The sequence below is a fragment of the Rhopalosiphum padi genome, chromosome 4 (genome assembly GCF_020882245.1).
Source record: "Rhopalosiphum padi isolate XX-2018 chromosome 4, ASM2088224v1, whole genome shotgun sequence".
NCBI lineage: Eukaryota > Metazoa > Arthropoda > Insecta > Hemiptera > Aphididae > Rhopalosiphum > Rhopalosiphum padi.
Genome location: NC_083600.1, coordinates 29761176 through 29774053, shown reverse-complemented (window position 1 = coordinate 29774053; position 12878 = coordinate 29761176). Strand labels below are relative to the sequence as shown.

At 29.7% G+C, this 12878-nt stretch overlaps 1 protein-coding gene across 2 annotated transcripts in view; it reads right to left on the bottom strand.

Annotated features, from left to right (window-relative positions):
- The window catches only part of LOC132928536 (transcription factor AP-2-epsilon), a 168253-nt gene extending 156351 nt beyond the window's left edge, over nucleotides 1-11902 (bottom strand). For both annotated transcript variants that reach the window (XM_060993289.1, XM_060993292.1), the window contains exon 1: nucleotides 11617-11902. The gene's annotated coding sequence lies outside the window, so the exon portion shown is untranslated. The remainder of the gene's footprint in view (nucleotides 1-11616) is intronic.
- Nucleotides 11903-12878: the final 976 nt, after the last annotated feature.

Genomic DNA, 12878 nt, shown 5'->3' with positions numbered 1-12878 from the left:
ATATAATGTCGTGTAACGGCGCCCGGATAACGCTATACGAGTGTAACCGTCATCGCTAATACACAATGTAAAATATTTTAATCGTGATTTATTATTATTATATGACGTTCGTTTTGATGAAATTTTTCTTTTATTTCAACAAACAATACACGCGCGTTAGCGTTACATAATATATCTTATTAAAAATAACATGTCTTGCACATAAATATTTAAATTAGATTCCTTCAATATGGGGTATAAAACGACACTATAGATTATAAATAAATAATGTTCGATGATTTGAAGTAAATTATCGAAAGATAATACTTATATTTAAAACAATTTGTATTACAATAATCATCAACAATAATAAATATTATGTTGAAATCCATAACACGGAAGGTAATTTTTAATCAATAATTAGTTATATCGTTTCGTTTCAACTCCACGGGGTAACTACCTATACTTACCTAACCAATACGCGCGTATCTATATTATTATATATAATATAATGTGTTAACACAAAATGGTTTAATGAAATCATATTTTTACAGTTTCAATTTCGTTTTTATTTTTCGGTAAATTGAATGAAAAATTGTAAGATAGTACAGATTTGGAAATTTATGAAGAAAATCAAATCTAATACGCTCTACTATTTAGTAGGTTTTTAATGTACCTATTTTCCTCATAATTTACTATTTATCCAGTTCCACAGAACTCTGTGATTTATCACAAAAAGATCCAGAAATGTTGAAAATATTTCTAGAAAATATTTAGTGTACATTATAAGTCTGGGGTTATTTATTATAGTAAAAAAAAATCGATTTAGTAGGAAACTGCATACATTTTCCGTCTTCTGTAATTTTTTAATAAGTTTTTGGATTATTTTGAAAATTAATGGGAATTTTTCCTTTTAATTAGATTCGATTTGCTACCAGAAACCATTCTCAAAGTTCAAAGTTGAAGTGACGTCAGATACCAAAAAAATTAATTCCCATAATTTAAAAACAAATACATTCATTGTCCCACTCAAAATTTAAAAATGTTCGAACAAAGTTTTTCAGCATGCTTTTATTTTATTAAACTATAAGATTCCGGGAAAATTATGTAATTTTAGATTTACATATAATGCGCGCATACAATGTAATAAACTAAAGCAACGCTTAATGATCCTTACATGTAGGTACATTATAGTATCACATATTATAGAAAAGTATTTTTTATTATTATCGTTCCTCGGTCACGTCTTTGCCATCGCATAAAATACGATTTATCACCAAAGTTATATAATATATATTTATGAAGAGGGGTGTGTTCGTATTCGAACACCGGGTTTCCGGCGGACGAGCGCCGGAAATAAATTGGCCGTAAAATGGAGTTTATCCTGTGGAAATTGGAATTTCCTCATTGACCGCACATTCTTGCAGGCGAAGGGAGGTATACACACACACACACCACACACACACACATACACATTCGCAGCGATGTGGGGAAAATGAGAGAAGTGTAAGTAAAAAGAGACGGAGAGATGCGTCGAAATAAATATATAGAGAGAGATTGCTAGGCGAAGGGGTAGTTTTGGTTTAGGAAGAGGGGAACGGAGAGACCGTTTTGGAATTGAATTGCTTCTTCGATGAAATACGCGCGAAGAGGTGAGGGCAAGAGTGTGTGTGTATTTAGCGGGTGTGTGTGCGCGTGTTGATTGTGCGGAAGGTTTAATAATTCAAAAGGATGACCGACCGCACCACCCCACTTTCCGCCAGCGTTTGTGTACGTCACTTTTCCACAAACGAAATGCACCCTTTGGTCGGGACGTTTTAATTACGTTTCACCGTGCGCATATACTATATTATGTATAATATATATCTATATTTTTATTTACCCTTTGCACCCCGTCCCACATGACACATTACCAATCTAGCTATAGTTGTATAATAATATGCTGCAGTACACACTGCAAATACGTGGAATTACAACACATTTAAATACGAATATGTGTAATGTTCATATGTGATGACACTCTCGGTAAAATATATAATATGTCTAAGTCATTTGGCTAGATGAGAACTTTCCGAGAAAAAGCAAACGTTTGTGAGTAAAACATTTTTGATGTTTTGCTCAGTCTCATGTATCTACCATTAACAAATACCAACCTATTGCATATTATAATTTTAAACTACATATTTTAATACTTTTCATTTTTTTTACATTTATTCAATGAACTATTTTCATCATTAATTAACTATATAATAAGATAATATGTACATTATAATAAAGACTTATTTTATTTCTTCTGTTTATGATTTTTTTGGTCAGATCGAGGATTCATACTATGTTTTTTTTATTATTGAGAGTTTGCAAAATTTGTCCGTCGTTATCTTGTAAAATATTAAAACGATATAAATTATAATAATATATCGCGTCGTCGAACGAGATGATGCTTATAGCGGTAGTTCTTTATAGATGTAGGTGGGCACAACTTTGGGAGGTACTACCTGACCCTACCTGTACTAAAAGTCGAAAATAACGACACCGTACAATAATTAGAGGTTGGCAAAAACGTACACAATTATAATAAAAATCTCACGGTTTTTGGCGTTCTTACATATCATAGATACGTTGAAAAAGGACAGCGGTAAAATCAGATGACTAGTGTATAGTACCTCTATATACGAATATGCGCACGTCTGTAAAATCTGTGTATAATTCATGTGTGTATTCAAAAATAAGGTTTTTAGTAACGCCTATTTTGCCGTCACGCGTCGTTGATCTCGTAGTCCGATAAAACAGTATAACTATATAGGTTCAAAGACCATATATATATATATAATATATCATACATAAACAATATATAAATAATAAATATATGATTAACGTCAAAAACGTCATGAATGTGCCACAGCAAGGTGGAAATGTATATATATATATATATATATATATATATATAAAAAACATACGATCGTACGATACATTTATAAACATTAATACATTATATTATACACGTATATGTGTATGTATATATTAATCTAACGAGTACGATTATTATTACACCTCCAAGATTATGTAGTGAAGTTGATAAATCAGAGATTAGCAAATTTTATAATCATTAAATTCAACTATAAAGGTATAATATTATTCCCATTTAAATTTATTTTGATACCCTTCAATAATAATAATAATTAACAGTTATAACTAAAAGTTATAATTTACAATAATATGTATTATATTATTTATAATAGTTACGTATAAAGAAATACTTGGGTGTTATTAGAAGTTATAATAGATGAGTACCTATTGAAATAAAACTATTCTTAGTTACGAAAATATGTGTACAATTAATTTATCATTGTAATTCCAAAGTGTTTGTTTAAATAATGTCAATAATAATGTCAGTGAAACCGATAAGAATAGATATTGCCGAAACACAATCGGCAAGAAAATGCGTTTAATAATTTATCTTTAACAGTGAAATCCTTAAATATCTAACACTTTCAACCGCTGAAATTTAGTCACCTATTTAGAGAGGGGAGGTAAATAAAATATATTGTTATCAAAAAAATGATACACATTTGTATGAATATATTATACTTATATTTATTATAATTTAAAATAAAGTCAGTTACTGAATAAGACGGCCGTTTCCTATAGGTACGATAATAGGGAACTTAAACTATAGATAATTAGTATAACAATGTGTAAAATTTACATTGTAATAAAATATACTTAGATAATAATTGAGATAAAAATTATCAAAATCTAGCCATAAATGTGTCCGCTATTTTAAGAGGTTTCACTGTATTTATTTATTCATATTAATTTGTTGTCGAAAATAGACATCCTAGAATTTATCAGTCTATAAGAGGTCCCTTGGCCCTCCTTGGATCCGTGCCTCTCAACACACACACACATATATATATATAGATCTCACTAGTGGTGATCGCAGTATATTATCAAGGTAAAAATTGTTAAAATATTATATGATTAAAAGAATACTAGGTACTTAAATTGTAAGTGATGTATACGGTAAATATAAAATATATTTTATGCTATAGAAAGTATACATAGTTATTGGTTATTGTAATTTACATGTTTAACCTTCGTATTTGTTGCCGGATGGTCGAGAAATCGGGAATAGTAGTTACTTTATTACTCATAGGTAATATAACTATTAATTTATTGTTATATAAATGAAATAAATTATTCATATCACCTATAATATATAAATGCATTTATTTACGAAATATTTTAGAAATCGTTACTCGAGTGCTATTCGCTATACGAATGTAACGAATTTTTAACAGAATCGTATATTTTAATTAATTAATTTAAACGCACATCATACTCATACATCTTAACATCATATAATAAAACTTTATCATTATGAAAAGTATAGATTATTATTGGTTCCACAATACAATACAGTCATTGAATTATGAACATTACAGGAAATCGTTTCATTCGAATGAATGAATTATTTCACGCAATAAAATAAATATTATAACGTCGGATTGAATATAAACTTTAAAATTGTTTATAATTCCCACGTATTGAACAAAAGTACACCAGTGCGTGCTTTAAACCAGTAATTTATCGAGTTTAATATGACCAGGTTTAATTCAACGTTTAGGAAAATAATGAAAATCTTGCAATAGGTTTTAAACGTATTTTGACGAGACTCGTCGTCTCTCTCTCGATGTTTTTTTCAGATTATTATATAATATAATATGAAATAATAATAAATGCCTATAATAATATTGTGCGTTTACAATCATTGTATTGATACGAAAATTATTTGTGTATTTTCGCGTACGTCTTGAAGACTACCCCGTCACTCGCGGGTTCCTAAATAATAATATTTAGATCGCACGCTCAGTTCTCGTACAATATCACGACATTCCGTGATATTAATATAATAATGCTCATATATACACACGCGTACCTATATATATATATATATATATATATACGCGTATTCGTGCAGTTAATCAACGATCGCGCCCGCGGAGAGAGCTGCTGTGGCGGCGTGTAAATATACTGATGTACGTAATATATAATATGTATACTATGCGTAATGTGCCTCCGAGGCGGAGAGGGCGAACGACGGTGGTTTTTCTTTTCGCTGAAATCACGCGACCGACGGGGTTGAATAGGTATGCAACTGAACTATTATATTATTATGTTATATATCCGCAGCAGCGGGAGTTAATCGACGCGCGCGCAAACCGTTTAATTCGAAATTATACGCCGCGCGGCCCGTTACGGTCGCTTACGGCGCGGCTACCCTCCGGTAAGGTTCTGGACGAGTCGAATTTTTTTCATAATATTATATATATAATATATATATATACGATTATACGAATAAAAACAACAAAATAAAAAGAAAAAAAAATACAGCCTCCGAGCCATGTCAGGTACACACAAACGCCGCCGTCTGTGTATTATACGTATATGTAATATAGGTATATATATACACATTGCGCCGATCGGACAGCATTCGTCGCGTCATTATCGACACGATATGGGAATTTCGTTGAAATAATAATAAAAAAAAAAAAAGATTTTAGTTTTTGTTTTCACGAAACGATCGAGAAATCTAAATCTCCCACACGCGGCGGAGGCGGAGGTACGCGCGCGCGCACTCTGCACTACATATCTCATAACCGAGCCCATCTCGCGTGCTCGACTTTCCGGCCGGTATATATTATATATATATTATAAGTGTTTGAGTATCCGCAGACGGTATCCACACGAGGCATCCCAAGAATGTGTACGTCATGTAAAACACGCGCTCGAAACTATATAATTATTATTACACGCGCCGTCGCCGCCGTCCAGTAGTAACACACACGTCATATATATATATATACCTACGTGCTCTAAATAATAACGTTGTAATATCATAGGTATACGACCGAGTATATACTTTTAATACCCCACCGACGTATTATAATATATACCTACTCTCGTATAAGCATATTATAATAATATATGTAATGTGTATATTGTATACATTAATGCGTCGGTTTATTTAAAATAGTAATAAGTGATTTCGGAATTTTTTTTCCCCCCGTACCGAGGAATTTGAAATATTTTAAACATTCTTTTCACTCGCCAAAACCGCCCGTCAGTCCGTTATTGTTATTAATTATGATTATTATTAACCTGACGTGTGTAGAATATCAAACCGCGTAAGTTCCCCGTTAGGTTACGTCAATCGTCTTATACGCGATGTATTGTAATATGTATATGTGACAACAGTTGAGTATATAAATATATATATGAAGTTCTATCGTTCCATACGACCTTTTCAGAAAATTCTCCGCCCATCACGATTTTAAATCATATTATAATACGATAAACTTACACTGTTGCAGACGGTTTCCACCAATGTCATTTTCCGATAAATTAAAAGAAACAACATTCCATTTCGACCACTTATAAATTATATAGTATTATTATAGACTTACATTATTGTGACAGATATAATATGTATATCATATAACGTTAATATTTAACATTATAGTATAACAACTGATTATACTGCGTGAAATTATTTTTCTACTTTGAAATGTACACACATATATTAATATAAGTATACGTACACGCGTATTTTAGAAGTATCGTGAATGTGTTTTACAGGATGCCCCTCTCATATTTTCCGGACTATCAATCTTAAATTAAATATGCCAATATTACGTGCCCAATGAATGTGACTAATCATTCTTGTGTGTGTGACTAAGTTTTTATGTCATGCAGTTAAGGACTTAAGAATGAACGTATCAAATTTATTATCCAAATTATGCTTAATAAGTAGCTTAGAAATTTGATACTGTAGTAAAAGGTATGATAGAGGTAGGTACTGTAATAAACAATATTTGATTTTGGTAAGGTTTAATATATCCAACATAAATAAAATAATATTGCAGATTATTATTATTTTCTTATTTTTAAATGGGTCTGAGCTAATAATATAGACAATTTTTAATTTTTTTATTAAAAAAATGTATAAATATTATATATACCTAGAATGTAACATGTACTAATGTATGAACGCCAAATATTGTACAAAAAATGAATATAATAATATATATTAGATTATAAAACTAATGAGATATGAATTATTCATATTAATAATTATATATTACACATAGATTTTGTATTTAATGATAAACTAATTTATATAGTATAAGTAATAAGTATATATCTATAAGTTACTACGTAGTACGTACTGATACAACGTAAATCATTCTAATATCATAAAGAATAATAATAACTTTTCACTCAAGAAATATTATCTTATGCTATTTTGTTGGAAATAGCATAACATAACATTTAACATCATATGGAATATGAGTATAAAAGTACATTTATATTATATATTTTCATGTCAAGAAAAAAATTACAGGTACCTACACTCTTATACTCAAATTTAGAAGCTAAACCGGTCTAGTCACTTTAAAATATCTACACATTTTTATATTTCTAATCTAAAATTCTGCAGTACAAAATTCCAAGTACCATTTAATAAATGAAAGATAATATAAATATTATATATTATATTATCAGTATAATGTATAAAACATTATAAACTACTATCATTCATAGTTTATAGAATAAATGCAATTCAATAGTTATTATCGATTATTTTAAACAAAGTTGTTATTTATAATTCATATCCTAAAACTATAATATGTATAACTAAATAGCACTGACATTTTGAGTTTTATTTAATAAATACAAATAATAAACAATAATCATTCATCTTTACCAATAATAAATTCGATTTAATTATTTAATGAACAAGTCAACTTTATTTTTAAAAACTAAATAGCATTTCAACATTTGTGAACTTGCATAATGATGATTATGTTTTAATTATATTTGCATGCACGTAATATGTATATACCCAAAAACTTAACATATTTTTAAATAATAGAGGCTATTTAAACAACCATTGAAAAAACATGTAAGTTAGATTATAATTATTAATATTATGTTATGATATACTATTGTTTGTAGAAAATTATAAAATAAGATAAAATTAAAAGTTAATAATTTATTTAGGTATTGGAAAAAGTAATAATTATTATTAAAAAAAAAAATAATAATAATGACAAAGTTTTTGAGATTATTATCAGTCAATATAGTTATATAGTTATTATCTTATTGATAATTAATTAATTCCAACTATACCCAACATCGTTTTATTTTTTATTTTCTACGATATTGTATTGTACAAATAATATATAATAATATTGAAGTACAATTTTTTTTTACTTCTACCGAAATTTCTTTTAATATTAAAAGAGTTTTCAAGTATTAAATTAAATTTTATCAGACAATATTAATGACACAAAAGCTAAATTAAGTAAACCACAAAAATGAAAATGTTCAGGAGCGATTAAAATGGTAATAGTCTTATAATTTTTATGATTTAAAGAAAAGAAAACAAATTACATACCAAAACTAAACAAATAACTTTCACAGTTTCACAATAATTGTTACATATTATTATAAAATGATATATACATATATATGAGTATTTATATAATATTATGTAGGTATATCGAAACATTCAATCATACTATAAGACATTATGTTTCTAAAAGCAATTAAGTATGATTTTTTTTTTAAATTTGAAAATTATATTTTAATTATTTTTATAATAATTTGAAATATGATATAAGTAATAATATTTCACATTTACATTTAGGATATTAATAAATAACCCAATAATTCTTTCATTAAAATTTCGATGTACATAAATTAAAAAACCATTATAAATTAAATTACAAAGTCAATTTATTTTTGACATTAATTCAACTCGCTATAATATATAAAAAGGATATGATTATTAATAATAATCAGATTCTCATATTTAATAATGATAAAAAAAAACCTAATACATTGTAATATTATTAATTAAAATGTATTATATATATACAACGCTGGGTGCGCCATATTCACAAAATAATATACTGTTAACAAATTATAAAATACTAAAAATTTTACCGAATCAGACGATGCTTATTCAAAAATAACTTGTCAAATAAACATGATGAAGTTTCGATTAATACAACTTTTATTATGGTGTTATTTAAAAAATATAGTTTAATATAGTTCAATATATTAGTTTATATTATACGGTTATGTGAATAATAATAAGTATAAAATAGACATGATAATAATATTATACATATTTTATGATAAATTAAAACATATATATTATACATTATAACTACATAATAAATATGTAACATATTAATCATATTATTGAATATTGATACTTACTTATACCTACATTATACAAATCGATTAAATCATGGATTTTAGTTTTATAGAAACGCATACAATTAAACTAAAATAAAAATACGAATTTCCGAAAATATAATGAAATATAATTTAAATTTTATCAAAACATAATAATATAATCATCGTAAGTACTATACATATGTATAAACAATGCATTAAAACAATTTATAAAGTACGCTTTACATAAGTGAAACTTTCTACGGAATGAATTATTCAATAAAGAAACAATAATAACTTTGTTGTAATGTCGTTGTTTAAAGTTTAAGCACAACCTATTTTATTATAATAATACGCGTGGCGTTTTAAAAATATATCCGGTGAAACCTTGATAACTCGAATCAGTCCGGAGCAAAAAAAATTCGAATTATCGAAAATATTTTTTATATAAAAATAAACTAAACTTTTGTTATATCAGCATTACGTTAAATATCGACCTACGTAAATATTTATCGAGTATATTTCGATCAACTTAAGTTGTTAATCAATAATGTACATTAGATAAACGTAAATAGCAAACGTTAATCTGTTGTTAATCATGCCTTTTAAGCATTAAGTAAAGATTAATAAAATTAATCAATTTTCGATTATGATTATCGTTATTTATGTACAATGTACGTCATATTATACTAATTATTTGCACACGTATTATATTACGTAATTATTATATAATATTATATTTCAGTAATTTTCGGTAATGTATCTCGAACAATTCGATTAATAAGTCAAAATTCATCTCAAAGGACTTTGACTTATCGAGAAATTCAGACTATAGAGGTTTGAATTATCGAAGTTCTACCATAGGTGTGCGCACGAGGGGTGCTGGGTATATAACTGCACCCCCAGTGAGTTCAGCTTAGTTTAGTGTTTAAGTATTGAGTTAAAAAATACTTCATGAATCAAAAAAAATGTTAAATCTGTTTTTTAGTATTGTGCACCCCGAGCAAAAATGTTCTACGCACGCCTTTGATGAGTTCCACTGTATATCTGAAATACCCCGATCTTTGCGCTCCTTGTCGAAATTAAAAAAACACGATTTGTAAAAATATCTAGAATCCATGAGTCTGACCGGTATAGACCTCGAAATTCGAAAATATCAGTTTTTGGTGCGTGACTATATTATTTAAATAATGTTATGTGACCGGTCGTCACACAAACTATTGAATATGATCGGAAAGTCGTTTTCTATAATTTTTTTTTTAACAAGTAGCAAAACCATAATATTATCTTATTACATATCTATATTTTAATCGATATCGTTTCGTGCCGTATTTATTAGGTCGAAATGAAATCAATAAAAACGCTTGCGGCGACAAAGCCTGGGAAATAGACAAAAACCGAAAAGAAACTGACCTTTTCAAAACGTTTCACCCAACACAAACCATGTAATATAATAATAATATATGAGTACGAAATCAAGCACGTCGGGCACTATGTGTTTATAATATTATAAATCATACAATATATACATATATATATATATATATATCTTAAACTAATGCACAAGATTAAAATAGAAAAATCGGTTCAAACTCGCAGGTTAGGAATAAATTAATAATTATAAATATATTATATTATATATTATATGTACATAGTTAGTTCTATAATGGAGACCTATATTGTAATAGAACGCCTAGGAGCTTAAAAATACACCATCGGGGTCGTCGCTGTAACCTTGTCCATCGATCGCGGTACTTGAAATGATTCGTGTATAAATCGTAAGAAATACGAAATCAACGACGACGAGCATGCGCGTCAAATCGTCGACTATGTTTACGATGATAATAATATTCCAATGACAATAAGGCACTAACCGCAACAACCAGCGTCCCAGGGGCGGTAAAAATTTATTTAGAAAATTGCTATTTAAAAAATATAATAGGTAATTAACAGAAACATACAAACATTGTTATTAGATATTTTTTTTTTTTTTTGTAAAAGAAAATATTTTGTCTCTTTTGTCAATAAATTACATTAAAAAATTAAACCTACCAAAGTTATTATTCTTTAAATATAAAATATGCTTTAAACAATTTTTACCCCCTTCGTAATATTTGTATGTTTGGGAGTGATATATTATTTGTGTTAACATATTGCAATCTGTCTTGGCAGAGAAATATAAATTCTAAAATATACATGTCCCTTGTACACCTTTTTTAATCGACGAATACCAGAAGCCACCTCTTGTGGAGCTCTTTACAAGCAAAACGTGTTCTCATACGCGTACATTTATATATAAATACATAGATCAATTTAAGTGAGTGCATTTCCTATGAAATGTATAAACGCTGGAGAAAATATATCCGTTACGAGCGGGCGGGTACGTACCTGCAGAATGATGACGAAGGCGCAGCAGTTGTAGTCGTTCGTTGATGACGTTTTTGTCATCGGTGCCGTGAAAAACTGTATGTCGTTCGCGAACGATTTCGGAAAACAGAAATTTGGGAAAAAAATTCGCGGAAGGTTTCGGAAAACAAAATTCACAACGATATGACACGATAACCGCGCAGATGTTGGGTATACGGTTTACAATGTCAGAGAAAATCGCGCGTGCGGGCAGCGGGTGATGCGTGGACTGCAACTGTACACTGTACGCCGTCGGCCCTGGAGCTACTACGAACGGACGCGGCACAACAATTGCGCGACACAAACGTTTTCCGGTCGCCGCCGGAGAGGCTACCGCGGTAGCGGTTGCGCGACGCTCTGGGCGGAGTGCTCGAGGCCAAAGGGACGGCCTATCTCCGCCCCGCGGGCACGACGGCGTTGGCACTGCAGGGTGCAGTTAGTGTACGTGCGGGCGCGGGTGCGCGTTTGCTATAATATTGTGTTTTATTGTCACCCACCGAACGTTACGTATATTATATGTATATAGGTATACCCACTACCTACCTCAGGTGGGTATACACCCCCGGAGTCCACTGTGTGGGGGGGGGGGTGGCTCGGCGCTTTCTCCCATTGCAGATCGCGCGCGTTCGGTGTATAATATAATATTATATGCTGCACACGGATACCGCGAAACCCATCGAGTGCGATACAGCTAAAGGCGTCCGGTATACCGAACATAAAGCCTTTCGTAAGCTTTTCGGCGCTCGGGAACAAAATTGTCAAGGTTAGGTTCAGGTATATAATTGACTGTCCGAGTGCGTCCGACCCGTTGTCATCAGCCGATGGTATTATTGATTATCGTCAAATATAACAATAAACCATAACACACTTTATCTTGCTATATACAGATGAAACGTATGGACTACGAAATGATAAAACAAAATAAATTAAGGTGAACCGTTTCCTCAGATCGTAGAAATTTGATTTGTAAACTAGATCGAACTATTCAAATTACAACAAGGTTAATGCGGTCGAAATTTTTTTGACTATCAAGAAACATTCAACATTATAATATATGCTGCAATTGTACCAATATTTACTTGGAAATGCTTCGCTTTTTCGTTTACTTAATTCGGTTTACGAAAGTTAGTATTTAAGTAGGTTTTTTGTAAACTTATACCTAATATTATACCGTACAAACCGTTTCATATTAAAAAATTACATTGAAATTCAGTTATTAAATTATGTTTTGCTAAAAAGTATAT